The sequence below is a fragment of the Enhydra lutris genome, unplaced genomic scaffold (genome assembly GCF_002288905.1).
Source record: "Enhydra lutris kenyoni isolate GAN:26980312 unplaced genomic scaffold, ASM228890v2 scaffoldscaffold2, whole genome shotgun sequence".
NCBI classification, from domain to species: domain Eukaryota; kingdom Metazoa; phylum Chordata; class Mammalia; order Carnivora; family Mustelidae; genus Enhydra; species Enhydra lutris.
Genome location: NW_019154086.1, coordinates 70,981,112 through 70,997,814, shown reverse-complemented (window position 1 = coordinate 70,997,814; position 16,703 = coordinate 70,981,112). Strand labels below are relative to the sequence as shown.

Genomic DNA, 16,703 nt, shown 5'->3' with positions numbered 1-16,703 from the left:
ATTGTATGTTACAGACTTCTTTTCCCGGGCTGCTTTCAGGATTTTCTCTTTGTCACTAAGACTTATAAATTTTACTATTAGGTGACAGGGTGTGGACCTATTCTTATTGATTTTGAGGGGGGTTCTCTGCACCTCCTGGATTTTGATGCTTGTTCCCTAGCCATATTAGGGAAATTCTCTCCAACATACCTTCTGCTCCCCTCTCTCTTTCTTCTTCTTCTGGAATCACAATTATTCTAATATTGTTTCGTCTTGTGGTGTTACTTGTCTGTCAAATTCTCCCCTCGTGGTCCAGTAGCTGTTTGTACCTCTTTTGCTCAGCTTTTTTATTCTCTGTGATTTGGTCTTCTATATCGCTAATTCTTTCTTCTGCCTCATTATCCTAGCAGTGAGAGCCTCCAATTTTGATTGCACCTCATTAATAGCTTTTTTTATTTCAACTTGGTTAGATTTTAGTTCTTTTATTTCTCCAGAAAGGGCTTTTATATCTCCCGAGAAGGTTTCTCTAATATTTTCCATGCCTTTTTCAAGCCCGTCTAGAACCTTGAGAATCGTCATTCTGAACTCTGAACTTCTGAACATAACCAGCTAGATCTGACATATTACCAATGTCTGTATTGATTAGGTCCCTAGTCTTTGGTACTGCCTCTTGTTCTTTTTTTTGTGGTAAATTTTTCCGCCTTGTCATTTTGTCCAAATAAGAATATAGGAAGGAGCAAGTAAAATACTAAAAGGATGGCAAAGACCCCAGGAAAATACGCTTTAACCAAATTAGAAGAGATCCCAAATCATGGGGGGAAGAAAGGGGATAAAAAGAGGTTCAGAAAAAAAAAAGAAACAATTAAAAAAAGAAAATGAATAAAGAAAAAAATATAAAAAAGGAAAAAAATATATATATTAGATAAACTAGTTCAAAAACATTAAAAAAGAAACGGTAAAAGTTTAAAAAAATTAGCAGAAGGAGAAAAAAAATTTGAAAAAGAAAAAAAATTAAATTAATTGCAAGACTAAAGAACCATGGGGAGAAAGCCATGAGTTCTGTGCTTTGCTTTCTCCTCCTCTGTAATTCCGCTGCTCTCCTTGGTATTGAACCTGTACTCCTTAGTAGGTGAACTTGGTCCTGGCTGGATTTCTTGTTGATCTTCTGGGGGAGGGGCCTGTTTTAGTGATTCTCAAATGTCTTTGCCCCAGGTGGAATTGCACCGCCCTTACCAGGGGCCGGGCTGAGTAATCAACTCAGGTTTGCTTTCAGAAGCTTTTGTTCCCTGAATGCTTTCTGTAGAGTTCTGGAGGACAGGAATGAAGATGGTGGCCTCCCAGTCTCCGGCCCGGAGGAGCTGAGAGCTCGGGGCCCCACTCCTCAGTGTGCCCTCAGAGAATAGTGCCCAATTACTCCCGTCTCCCTGGCCTCTGGCCATGCTCCTAGCTCATGGAGCCTGCGGCCAGTTCAAGGTAACCCTGAGCTGAGAGCTCACTCCTTGGCTCTGTCTCTGTAGCCGGCTTCCCCGTTCTAATACTTGCAAGCTCTGCAACACTCAGATACCCCCGATCCTTCTGTGACCCTGCGGGACCTGAGGCCACACTGACCTCACATGGGCTTTACCCGGTTTAGCCTCTGGAGCGATGTCCCTCAGCGGAACAGACTTTTAAAAGTCCTGATTTTGTGCTCCGTTGCTCCGCCGCTTGCCGGGAGCCAGCCCCTCCCCCTGCCATCTTCCCTTCGCTTTGGATTCACTTCTCCACCAGTCCTACCTTTCAGAAAGTGCTTGATTTTCTGTTTCTAGAATTGCTGTTCTTCTTCTCTTTGATCTCCCATTGGATTTGTAGGTGTTTGCAATCTTTAGATAAGCTATCTAGCTGATCTCCTGCTACCTGATGTAGTCTCAGCCTGCTACTTCTCTGCCATCTTGACTCCTCCTGCCAGTTTATTTTTAATGAGAATATTTCATTGGCAGCCACAGTAGGATATTCTGATTGTCTTCAAATTAGGGAAAGAAACTGTACTTCATAATTTACTTTTGCCTCTCTACTTCAGAGAATATCCTTTATTTCTTAGAAGTACAGTTTCCTATAAATGATATAAAAATATAAATGATGATCTTCATCCTTCTTTAAATTTCTGAGACAAAGGCTAACTGAAAATTTGTGTTCACCCATTTTATTTTCATGGGAATTATTTAAGAAAGAGAAACAGAAGTTTCTCTTTCTTAATGAGCAAATTCACAATCAAATTGACACAATCAAATCAATTGATCAAATATAGGCATAAAATATAGAAGTATAAAATATAGACACAAATCCACTGGACACATGCAACTAATATACAGACTCTGCTCATATTTTGAATGATTTCAGTTAACACTACTCCTCTGTCCATAGGATCATGTAATGGCAATGCAGCCATCTAGAGACTTAGCTGTCCTCCTCTTCTTCTTTTTTTGTCTCTAGGCTCTTCAAGTTTTATGTTTTTCTTTGACTCCACTAAGCTTCTCTTGAGCTTTCTAGGTTTGACAAAGTTGTCCTCTGGCATATTTTTGCCAGCTGTCATGGCTCATAGTGCAAGTTAAGCCTCTGTTGCACACTATTGTAAATCCAGGTAATGAAAGCCTCAAACTTCTCACAAGCATTATAAAGCTGAAATCTGTCGAGATAAATATTGTGTAGTCAGCAAGGAGGGGATGGCTTAGATGGCTTAAACAGTTAACCTTGATATTTCACTTGAGAAGGCTTTAGATGTTCCTTCAAAATATGGTGGTCTGCATACGTTGTTATGTAAAATCTGCAGATCACTTTCATGTTCTTAATAAGTAATAGTTTAAGTTTTTAAAAACATGTTTGTGTTTTGGAGAAAAAAAGGATGAATTATTTCCTAAGTTCACTATTTAAAAACATGGTATGATTTTCTGGGTAAGTTTTTCTTTTAATGTGTTTACTATTTTATTATAATATTAATACCTATTGCTTAAATAAAATACATTCGCATGCTAAAGTACACACATGAGGAATATTACACAATTTTCAAAGTTATTTAGCCATATTTTATGTTCCTTTAATATTCTTTTATTTTTACATTGAACACTACATGTAAATTTGCAACTTCTTATATTTCAGAAAAATTTATGTCATAAACATTTTCATGTTAATCATATTAACATAACTAGCTAACTAAAATCTAACATAAAATTACCATGTAGCTTTCTGGCTATTACTAACAGTGTTCATAGTGTTCTTTAATTACAACTAATATAACAACTATACAAATAAACTCTAACATGACCACTTCTTATGGCTCAAACTATTTCTTATCTGGTGTATATAATCCCATTTAATTCTAACGATCGTCTAGTCATAATATTATATATTATATAAATTAAATACTATACAAATAATTATATAAATACAATAACCATTATATTCTTATGTTTTCTCTGTATTTTAGACAATGAAGCCAAAGGTTAGAGGAGTAAAATAAAATGGTTGGGATAACACAGCCAATAAGGGCAAGAGCTGGCACTTGAATATATTCTTGAAAGCATCTTTAGAATTAGCTCTTATAATAGTCTATCATATACACCACTATGTAACAGGAAAATGAAGACTGATTCTTAGTTACAGCACACAGGCTAGGAAAAAATTCTTCTTTCACTCTAACCTATTCCTTTAGTATATACTGAGAACACTGTAAAACCAGAACATTGATCACTAAGAAAAGAAAGTACAGCTGATTATAAAAGAATAAAGAGACAAACTTTGGTCATTCCCTTTGGGCGCACACACACACACACACACACACAAACTAAAAAAATATGTTTTTTGCCAAGGTATAAGCAAAAACTCAGAAATTAGAATGCTGTAAGAATTATATTCTCTCTTATCAGGCAGTAAAACACTCAAGATCAAGAGTAGACCAGAAGAAATGTTATTGACATAGACATGCTTTTTATCATGTCTTATTTTTTTTTAAGGAAGGAAATAATGAAAACTGGTTTGGAACCCATAAAATCCTCTAGAATTTTTCCATATAAATATTTATATAATGATCAAGACCCATATTCTACATGTGTGAATCTTTTGGTATGCCTCTGTGTGTGTGTGTGTGTGTGTTAAATGATAATAAACAAGACCTAATTATTCTGTTTATTTTTATAGGGAGATTGGGAATAAAAGAAAGAACTTGTCATTAGAGTCTAAATTGTACTCTCATCTACAAAAAATCTATCAATTTATTGTGAGAAAGAATAAGGAAGAACTTAATGAAGTCAGATTGAGTAACTCTGGGGGCGTGGAGAGGGGGAGGAAAAGCTAATATAGTAAACTCTTGCTCTTTACTGTAGAGGTAAATAACATTAACGTACATATTTGTTTAATTTCTCAAAATAAACAAGAATGAAATATAAACTACTTAATTTTATATAAAACTTAGAAAAAGGGGAATACAGAGAAGCAGATATATTTATATGATTTTGACATTGAACCATATTTCTTTTACATTTCCAAAGGTGATATTTACCCACAAAAATAGGAAAATACCTTAAAGGTAGGAAAAATAGGGATGCCTGGGTGGCATCATAGGTTGAATGACCAACTCTTTGTTTCAGCTTGTGTCCTATCTCAGGGTTGTGAGATCCAGCCCTGTGTCAGGCTCCCTGCTCAGTGGGGAGTCTGTTTGAGATTCTCTCTCCCCAACCCTCTGTCCCTCTTACCCTCGTAGTGCTTAGGTGCTTTCTCTTTCAAATAAATAAATAATTCTTAGGGGAAAAAAAGTAGGAAAAATAGATGCAAAATTAAACACAAACTTAGAAAGTTGGGGCACTTGGGTGGCTCAGTGGGTTAAGGCCTCTGTCTTCGACTCAGGTCATGATCCCAGGGTCCTGGGATTAAGCCCCCCACATCAGGCTCTCTGCTCAGCGGGGAGCCTGCTTCCTCCTCTCTCTCTGCCTGCCTCTCTGCCTATTTGTGATCTCTGTCTGTCAAATAAATAAATAAAATCTTAAAAAAAAAAAAAGTAAATTCAACTCTACATTTACAGCTGTAAAGCATAAATAATATTTCAAGTAACTTTAATACAGTTCTCTATATAGATTTAAATATATCTATTTATATATGTAAGCAAAATGAACTATATACTTTTGGTACATTTTTAGTAAAAATGCACAATAGGTTTGTTGTTGGTAATAATGTTCACAATGTATTTAAAACCACATTAAAGTACATTCTTTTAAACTACAGTAAATGTATTATAAGTGAATTTAAAATTATCCCATAATGTATGTTATAAAAAAGTATGTAAATATACTGAAATTATTTGGAACTAGTTTTTATAAAATAAAAGCATTAAATAAAATATCTTTTATAGCACAAAAGTACTAAATGAAATAAATAAAAACCTTATTGTTAAATTCGAATTAGAAATAAGAATGTAAGTTGTAATTTAAAGTGTATATATTCCCTGGTTTTTCACTACTAAAATAATCTAGAAACAGTGACCTCCCAGGAGTAATGTGTACATGTACACCCAGCTCTTGATTCTAAAAACCATTCTCCAGTATAATGAAGAGGTGAGACTTAAAGAAATAGCTATTTCCAAGTCTGAGAACAGGGAAAATAGAGAGAATGAAAAAGGCACACAAGGAACTGATCAAATATGAATATATTCATATCAAAAGGACACAGGAATGGGATTGGCAGTTTGTGTGGAAAATTATATATATATACATCTATATGTATATATATATACATACATATATATTCATTAATCTTATATATATACTTATATATATACACATTTTACTGTTTTCTTAATTTTTTTCAGTGTTCTAACATTCATTGTTTATTTTTTTTCAAAGCTATACATCTTAAAAACTTGATTAGTTCTTCCAACATAAATAATATGATACCCACTTTAATTTTGGCATGTATACTTAGTTGATCTTTCCATTCTGTTTATTTTTAAACTTTTTGCATCATTTTGTTTTAAAATGCTATTGTGCAAAAATATATATAACCTTAGAGAGGAGACAGTAAGATTCTAATGCGAAGGTAGTATGCTTTAATCAGTAGGCTTAAACCATTTATATGCATACTAGTTTTGATGAATTTGAAAACATTTATTTTTGTTTTATGTTGTCCTATTTGTCATTATTTTATTTGCTTGTTTTATACATTCCATTTCCTACATTTTGGTGATTTTAGTTTTCATTGGTTCATTTTGTTAAGATATTTAAACCTACATATCCTACTTTAAAATTTTCTTATTAATTTTAGGTACATATTTGACAGGTAATATTAATCAAATTTTTAAAGCGAAGTTGAAGTTTATATGATCAATTTTACTTTCTGCAAAGACATTAGTACCTATTTAATTTTATCTCCTTTTTTAATCCTCTTCTCCTATAAACACACACATACATACACACACACATAAACACAGTATAATACAAAACCTTGTTATTGTTTTAATCTAGGTTGTAGTTTAATTTTTAACCAAAACATTTTTTAAAAACAATTAGTAATTAGACATATTACAAGACATATTCGTGGTAGGAAATTCTTGAATAGTATTATTCAAATGCCAGTAAGCTAATTAAATAATTTATAGAAATACAGCATATCAAGGATGAAATATTTAAAAAAATTTATTTACTTTAGGAGAGGATAGGGAGAGATAGAATATCAGCAGATTTCCTGCTGAGAGTGAAGCCTGACATGAGGCTGGATCCACAAACCTGAGATCATGACCTGAGCCAAAATCAAGAGTCCCATACCCCTTAACCAACTAAGCCACCCAAGCACCCCAAGAATAGAATATTTTATCATTAATAGTGATTTATCCACATCAGAACATATTTGAAATACTCAAAATATATTGTAAAGTGAAAAAATTAATTCATATGAAGATGTATATTTTAAGATACCATTTTATTCAAACTCTATCAATAGTTATGTCTAGAGAGATGCCTCAATAGATAAATAGGAATATATATATATGACACACTTATCTTTTCTGAAAATAGGCACCATTATTTTATAAATACACTTACCTTTATTGAGGGGAACTGATACAACATATTACATGTGCATTTGTAATGTTGAAATTTTGCCATGTTTATGTCATATGTAAATAAAGGGTATTCAAAATGTCTACCATAAAGTGACAATTTTAAAAGAAGTTCTTACAAGTCAGTGGTTATATGTTACATGGGCATCTGAGAAAAGTTATTTAAAAAATTAATTCATTGATAAAGAAAAACATATGTCCCTAAAATAAGAAGAGTTGAATCTTCACAATCAGTGAAATGTGACTTGCCTATAATTTTGTCATCTCTAATTTTTGCAAAACATTTAAAAATAATCTGGTAGAGAATATGAGAAAAATGTCACTAAGATGAAAATTGGTGCTTAATAGCCACACCTATATCAACATTTAGTTGGTAAGAGACAGTTAATTAATCATTGATGTAGAGTTTTAGCAAATTTATGTGAGTTCTAAGAATCTGTTTAATGATACTCTGCCATTCATCATGAGAAATGTATTTCTTCTGTTTTTATTTTCCTTCAATTCAATATTAAGAAATATGTTGATTGAATTTCTAAGGATCACGTCTTTGAGTCAGGATTTTTGATCCAGAGACAATGTCCCCATTTAGAGCCCAAAGGGGTCATTGAGAGTAACTGGAATGAAATTCTTGATAGCTTTGATGACATGAACCTCTCTGAGTCCCTTCTCAATGGTATCTGTGCCTATGGTTCTGGAAGACTTCTGCCATCCAGCAGCAAGCCATTCTTCCTTGTATCAAAGGTTATGATGTGATTACTCAAGCCCAATCTAGGACTGTGAAAAAAGCCACTTTTCCATGATGATTCTGTAACAGATTGAATTGGATCTAAAGGCTACACAGGCCTTGGTCGTAGCACCCAATAGAGAGTTGGTTCAGGAGATACAAAAGGTAATCATGGCCTTAGAGGATTACATGGGTGTCTCTTGCCATGCCTGCCTTGGGGGGACCAATGTACTTGCTGAGGTGCAGACCCCATTCATATTCTGGTCAAAAAAGAGGAGTTGACCCTGGGGGTTCTATATAATGTGGAATGAGAGGAGTGGAAGCTGAACACACTGTGTGACTTGTATGAAACTCTGATCATCTCTCAGGCAGTCATACTCTTCAACAACTGAGGGAAGGTTGATTGGCTCACTGGTAAGATGCACACCTGCGACTTCACCATGTCCACCATGTACAGAGATACAGACCAAATGGAACAAGATGTTATCATGAGGGAGTTCTGCTCTGGCTCTAGCAGAGTATTGGTGGCACACAGACTGCCAGAGTCATTGATGTACAGCAGGTTTCTTTTGTCATCAACTATGACCTTCCCACAAACAGGAAAACTATACCCACAGAATCAGTCATTATGGACAGATATGGCTATAAGGGTGTTGCTATTAACATGGCGGCAGAAGACGACAGGAAGACTCTTCAAGACGTTGAGACCTTCTACAACATCTTTTTTGAGGAGATTCTTGTCAGTGTTGCTGATTTCCTTTGAGGGGTTGTCTTGGTATCTAGCCCTACCCAGGGTTCAGTCTGTGGAAGACTGAAGAGGAGCAGGAGAGGGGAGGGAAGGGAGTCAAGGGATGGATATCTTATTATTTTTGTTTTTCTTTTTCTTTGAATGAATGTCACATTTTGAGGCAAAAAAAAAAAAAGAGTTATTGTCATTTTTTATTATGTAGGCTATACTTATCAATATAAACAGCAAAATTTTTAATATATTTTATAAATTAAAAGAAAACAGCACAGTTGGTATCAAAAAACAGTATTGATTGAAGTTTATCTATTGCATATATTATAAATAATTTCAGAATGACCTCATGGAATTTGTTCCTTTTCTTTTTTTTTCACTTTCATGGGTATGTGTTTGCAAAATCTATTTTTTTTTTAAAGATTTATTTATATAAGAGAGTGAGGAAGTGAGCATGAGTAGGAGGGGCAGAGGGAGAGGTAGAATGCAAACAGACTTTGCACTGAGCATCGAGCCCCACATGGGGCTTCATCTTACAACACTGAGATCATGACCTAAGCCAAAACCAAGAGTCAGATGCTTAACCAACTATACCACCCAGGTGCCCCTACAAAATCTATTTTAAAAAGAAACCCGTATTAGTTTTCATTTGTCCAGAATGATGGATGCAGTTTATCATTTACAGTCATTTTCTATTTTTTACTGAAGTATAATAACATATAGTATCCTATTAGTTTATGTCAATAGTGCGTCATAGTAAGTCAATATTTTTATCCATGATGAAATGATCTCCATAAGTCTAGTTTCCACCTGTACCATACAGTTATTACACTATCATTGACTGTATCCCCTATGCTATATATTATATCCCTATGATTTATTTATTTTAAAACTGGAAGTTTGTACTCTTAATCCTCTTTACCTATTTACCCATCCCCTAACTTTTGGTAAGCACCAGTTTCCTATATCTATGAGTCTGTTTCTGTCTTGTTTATTTTTAAACTCCACATACAACTGAAATCATACGGTATTTGTCTTTCTCTATCTGACTCATTTCACTTAACATAAATATTCTCTATGTCTATCCATGTTGTCTCAAATGTCAGAATCTCTTCTTTTTTTTAATACAGCTAACTAATACTTCCTTCTATACACAAGCACACACACACACACACAAACACACACATACACACACATACACACACACCCCCACACACATCTTGCTTATCCATTTGTCTAATGATGCACATTTAGGTTACTTTCATGTCTTGGGTATTGTAAATAATGCTTCAATGAACACAAGGGTGCATATGCCTTTTTGGATTGGTGTTTTTATTTCCTTTTTATAAGTGCTCAGAAGTGGAATTACTAGATTGTGTGTTAGCTTTATTTTAAATTTTTTGAGAAACTTCCATACTATTTTCCATAGTAGCTGAGTCAATTTACACTGCTACAAATAGCATATGAGGTTTTTCTTTTCTCCACATTTTTGCCAGCACTTACTTTTTGTCATTTTGATAATAGTCAATCTGAGAGGGGAGAGGTGGTATCTCACTGTGATTTTGATTTGCATTTCCTTGATTATTAGTGCTATTGAGAATTTTTTCATGTGTCTGTTGACCATCTGTATGGTTTCTTTGAAAAAGTATTCAAATTTTCTCCCCATTTTTTTAATCAGGTTGTTTGTTTTTTGATATGAAGCTGTGCAAGTTCTTTATATATTTTGGATATTAACCCCTTAATGGATGTATAGTTTGCAAATATCTTCACCCATTCAATAGTTTGTCTTTTCATTTTGTTGTTTCCTTCTCTGTACAAAAGCTTTGTAGTTTGATGTAATATAATTTTTTTATGTTAATTTTTGCTAAATAGTTAAATGCTAGGTCCAAAAAGTAGTGCTCACACGGGTGTTAAAAAGTTTACTGCCTATGTTTTCTTCTAAGAGTTTTATGGTTTCAGATCTTACATTCAAGTCTTTAATCCATTTTGAATTTATGTTTTAAAGTTATAAAATAGTGGTCCAGTTTGATTCTTTTTGCACATAGCTATCCAGTTTTCCCAGTACTATTTATAGAAGAGACTATCTTTACCCCACTAAATATTCTTGTATCCTTTGTCATAGATTAATTGGTCATGTACATGAGGGTTTATTTCCAGGCTCTTTATTCCATTGGTTTATGTGTCTGTTTTTGTGCCAGTCCCACACTGCTTTGATTTCTATAGCTTTGAAGCAGCTTGAAATCAGAGAGCACTATACATATAGTTTTTTTTTTTTCCCCAAAATTGCTTAACTATTTGGTATCTTTTCTGATTCCACACACATTTTAGGATACTTTTTCTTTGTCCTGTAAAAAATGCCATTGGTATTTTGATGCTAATTGTATTGAATCTGTAGATTGCTTTCAGAAGTATACACATTTTAATATTATTTCTTCCAATGCATGAACACAGTGTATCTTTCCATTTATTTGTGTAGTCAACATCTCTTATCAAGATCATCTAATTTTCAGCATACAGATATACCTCATATTATTGTATTTTTCTTTATTGCACTTCAGAGATACTGTATTTAGTACAATTGAAGGTTTGTGGCAATCCTGCATTAAGCAGGTCTATTGGTGTCATTTTCCCAGCAGTATTTGCTCACTTTGTGTCTCTGTGTCATACTTTGGTAATTCTTACAATTTATCAAAAAATTTTAAAATGATTACCTTTGTTATGGTGATCCATGATTAGTAATTACCATTCCCTGAAAGGTCAAATTATGGCTAGCATTTCTGGACAACAAAATATTTTTAATTAAGGTATATGCATTGTTTTTTTAGACATAAAGCTATTGCACACTTAATAGCTTACAGCATAGTGTAAACATAAATTTTTCATGCAGTGGGAAAGCAAATTGTTTATTTTATTCACTTTATTTCAATACCCATTTAATCACAGTGGTTTGGAATTAAACCCTCGGTATCTCTGGGGTGTATCTGTAGAGGTGTTCTACCTCCTTGGCTAATTTTTTTCCAAGGTATTGAATTCTTTTTGATGAAATTGTAAATGGGATTGTTTTCAAAATTTTTCTTGCTGGTAGCTCATTGTTAGGATATAGAAATGCAGCCAATTTCTGCATGTTAATTTTGTATGCTGCCAGTCGAATGAATTCAATTATTAGTCCTAACAGTTTTTTGATAGAATCTTTATGATTTTATATATATATAATACAATGTTACATCCAAATAGTGAGAGTTTTATTTCTTCCTTTCTAATTTGGATGTCTTTTACATTTTTCTTGTCTGTTTGCTGTGCCTAGGACCTCCCATCCTATGTTGAATACAAATGGCAAGTCTGGGCATCCTTGTCTTCTTCATGATCTTAGAGGAAAACTGTTTAGTTTTTTTTTTTTTTTTTTTTTAAAGATTTTATTTATTTATTTGACAAAGAGAGATCACAAGCAGGCAGAGAGGCAGGTAGAGAGAGAGGAGGAAGCAGGCTCCCCGCTGAGCAGAGAGCCCGATGCGGGGCTCGATCCCAGGACCCTGAGATCATGACCTGAGCCGAAGGCAGCGGCTTAACCCACTGAGCCACCCAGGCGCCCCTGTTTAGTTTTTTACCATTAAATATGATGGTCTCTGTGGGTTTTTCATTCATAGCCTTTATTATATTGAGGTATGTTCGTTCTCTACCCACTTTGTTGATGGTTTTTATCATAAATGCATGTTGAATCTTGTCAAATGTTTTTTTCTGTACCTAATGGGATCATCATGTGATTTTTTATCATCCAGTCTAGTATTGAGAGGTCTCCACAGTATGCTGTGCCAGGGTCACATTGGTAGGTTGGCTCTAGTTGATGTGAACTAGGAGCCCCTGGCTTTCTGGGGCAGCCCTCAAAGCCTGGCTAGAGTACCTGGACCCTGCTCCTGTCTACAGTATTAAGGTAAAAGGGAAACATTAAAAAAAAAAAAAAATGATGCTTGCTGGAGCCTCTGACCCTGGAGAGAGTTCCAGCTGTTCCCTACCTGTTTGGCAGACACTCTAGAATTAGTAAAATGATTTCCTTTATTTATGGTCCAGTTGCCCTTTAAACCACCTTTTTTTTTCCCCTCCTGTGACTGAGTGTGGGCAAGTCTGCACACAGGCCCCTCAGTGATATCCTTCCCTACTGCAGGTCATAACATTGGGGGTGGAGATGCCATCACTACCATGTCTTCATCTCTCCTATCTTTTTCTGTGTGTACCCTCTGTTGCTGGTTATGCAAAAACTGTTTAGTCAACATCGGCTCTTCTTCAGGAGAAATTCCTCTCTGTGGGTATAGATTTAGTGTGTCTGTGGAGGAATTGAGTTCAGAGTTTTCTTATGCTACCATCTTGGACAGCCTCCTACCCACAGTCATTTTCTATTGACAATTTCAATGGGCATTAAGCAACTAAACTTAGTCTAAACTTAATCACAAAGTAGGGAGCTTCACTTATGCTTTGATAGTAGTTATGCTCAATGTAAGTATGTCTTTGTCCTCCCCTGTAAATTTATATTAAGAAATAATACATCTCTGTAACTATATATATTCTCTATTTACTATAAAACATTTACATATGTTGTGACTCATTATGCTGCCAGTCATCATATGTTATAGAAAAATAAAACATTTTATTATCACCAATAGGTATGGAAGGTATTTTATATAATATTTTAAATGTATATTTTCAACAACTTAAAAAATATTTATTTAACAAATTATTCTATTAAGGAGTTGGGCAAATTTCAGTTACAAACAGTTATAAACAAATATTAAATATTAATAATTATAAAAATTACTATAAAATAAACTTAACCAGCACACTGTTATCATGTTACTTTGTTACAGTCATTTAGCTAAATATAAAAATGACAAAAATGACCCTTAGATTTTTTTTTTATTCAAAATTCTCTAGATGTTTGCTGGAAAGACTATTATGTTATGGTACTGGATTTTAGTCCAAGTCCTACCACCTACAAATTTCATATATGTGTGCATATTATTATTATATGATTTTTAATCTCATTTGCTTTCAAAGAAAAGAAAATATTAATATATACCTCATTTTTTAACTGTGAGAAGACCAGCTGAGAATTAAGAAGATACTATATATGTTATGAAATACCATGTGAATGTCAATTATTTTTTGATATGTAACAGTGTATTTTTTATATTTTTTCTTTCATTCTGTCTCTGATATTCTCCTGTTATCCTAAATTTTATCTACCTAAACAGTCAATTTATCTTTGTATGAATGCTAGGATATTTGTTTCTTTCTTTTAGACATTGTAAAGAAAGCCCGATGTTGGTTATTAGAAAGAAACAAATAACTTTTCCCCTATTATTCTGAAGAAAAGATTCACAACAGCCATAGTCTCAGTTTCAAAGGGGAAAAAACACTTTATTGATATTATAAAAATCTAATAGAAACAGAAGAGGGAAATCTACACAGAGATGAGGCAAAAGTAATCAGTAAAGGGGAATAAGACAGGAATACATCAAATCGGGTACTTAAAACATCCAACCTCATTAGCTGGGGAAGCCCCATGGAGAGAGCCAGGCTGGACTCCTAGTTGAGAAGTCTGGGTGGAACATTCTTCCCTTAGGGAGACTTCCAACTGACCATCCCCATAAGGGCCGTGTTTATAAGGCAGATGATGGGGTCTGAAGTTAAACATTTGTTTGCCCTCATGCAGCTTGGAGGAAGCTGCATTTCTGTGTTGTCAGGTCTTTACATTTTCAAGGAGCCTGGGGTAGGTGTGTTTGCCTCCTCTCCTAGATTCCATTGTAGGAGGGGCAGTGGGCCAGGCCACCCTGGAGCAGGAGGGGATGCAAGGCCAGATTTACAGCATTTGGTGTCCAGACCAGAAGGGCCAGTTCTGATCTGGAGGCCAGCTAACATCAAGTAAGCAGGCTCTGAGATCGCTTATGCAGCACAAGTCTTACAAACAACATTCTTTAACCTGCCTGCATATGTACAGATCTGTGTGGTCAGTTACGCAGGACAAATCACAGAAACCTCCATCTATACAATATACCTATGTACATATAAATCAAAACCAAAAAGTCTATGGCAAAGATTTGTTGAATTTGTTTATTTCTTCTTGGTGGTGGTGGGGGTAGTTTTGTGTGTGTGTGTGTGTGTGTGTGTGTGTTTTACCCCTAGCAATAGACACAGAGTTTAATAAATGGTAACTGCTTCATAAATACTGTACTGATTGGAAACATATAAACCTATATGAGCCTTGTTTAAAACCCAAATTTATGTGCATGGCTGTATAAATTACCGTTAAAAAGTGCAAATTACTGTTAACATTTATTGAGCACTTATTGCATGTCATAACTTTTTCTAAGAATTTGATACAGGTAGTCAGTATTAGAGTCAAAATTTAAATCTGGGCATTTTGGCTCAGAATCAATTCCTAACCACCACACAATGCTATCCTCTAACATTAACTGAGTGAATATAGATTTTGTGAGACTATGTTATTCTGTTAAGAAATACTTTCTAATGGATAAGTTTTGTCTACATTTTATAGAAAATAAGAATAAAAAAGTGAATCTGGTTTGTGAGTCATCTCTGGGGTTTGTGAGGGTAATTTTTACAAAGGCATAGGGAAAGCATATCCATTTATTTGAAGATAAGATGAGTATTCATGAGGGGGATAGATGATGTAAAATCTAGAAAAAAAATAAGCTCAAACTTGATTTTTAAAAATTATAGTTATCTTAAAGAAAAATTTCTATAAACTTTCTTTTTTTATTAATTTTTTTTAAATTTATTTGACGGAGAACACAAGTAGACAGAGAGGCAGGCAGAGAGAGGAAGGAAAGCAGACTCCCTGCTGAGCAGAGAGCCCAATGCGGGGCTCAATCCCAGGACCCTGGGATCATGACCTGAGCCGAAAGCAGAGGCTTTAACTCACTGAGCCACCCAGGCGCCCCTTCTATAAACTTTCTATTAGGTGAAATGTTTTTGGTGTAAGGAATGTTGAAATTGAATTTTATGTAAAATTCTTCTGACCTGTGTAATATTAGACACATTTCTTAACACCATAGACCCTCAGTTACCTCATTTATCAAATAAGACTAATAATAAATCCTTGATTCATGATTATCTGAGGATTAACTAAGAAAAGGAACATAAAATGTATAATTAAATGATAAACACTAGTGTAAATAACAATAATCTTGATTAAAAAAAAAAAAATCTTATGTTGGTGTCCCAGGATGGTAACAGAATAAGACGTCCTAAATAAATAAATGAACAAATGAACAAATGAATTTGTTGGTTCATTCATTCATTTATCCATTCATTCCAAAATAATACACTTTCAAGAAGACCATATTTATTGCTTGTTATATAATAATTCCAAGGTGAGTTGCCTAGGCCAGTGAGAAAACTCTCTGTGTATTAGACCACTTATTCAGGGATCTAAGTTCCTTCTATTATATGGCTCCAGCATTCCATAGATTCTTCTTACTATCTGTGAGTGAGCTTCCAGGAAGGAGAAAGAAAGTTCATGAAAAGTATTCACCTGTTCTGTTAAGAGCCCTGCACCAAAAGCAGTTCAGAGCGTTTCTACTCACTTTCAGCTGAATAGAATTAAACACATATCTCACTATGTGCTTAAGTGTGCAGCCATGATTCTATTATGATTAAAAAAAAAAAAGATGGTATAGTGATTTTTGTTAAAATCTGGCAGTCTGGGAAAAAGCTGAGTAATAAATTAAAATCACTTTAAACAAATTCTGATCCTGTATAGAGCAAATTTGATTCATTTCCTACCTTTCCTATTTCACCAAGTCTGTATACCTAAAGTTATTGTTTCAGTGACAGCATTTAAAATTGTAACTTAGCAAATGCAAGAGACAATTAACCTATTTTTTTTTTTTTTTAGCAAAGTGGGTTGAATGAGGAGAATGACACTAAGGAAAATAATTTAAATAGTGTAACACTAAAATTCTATTTTAACTATCATTACTGATCTCATTTAAACCAACCAAGCAACAAAGGTATTTCACAAAGCAAAGAGCCAATGAAATCTGTCTTTTCCACTCGGTTTATTTTCCTTCATAGTTGTCATAGCATGGTATCCTGAATCCAAAAGTGGAACTCTCAGAAAGAAGTGGTCAAATAATGGCCATTCTATGGAATGTATTTAATCAGGCATA

At 34.3% G+C, this 16,703-nt stretch overlaps 1 pseudogene; it reads left to right on the top strand.

Annotated features, from left to right (window-relative positions):
- LOC111146640 overlaps positions 1–8,544 on the top strand; it is a 31,986-nt pseudogene extending 23,442 nt beyond the window's left edge.
- Positions 8,545–16,703: the final 8,159 nt, after the last annotated feature.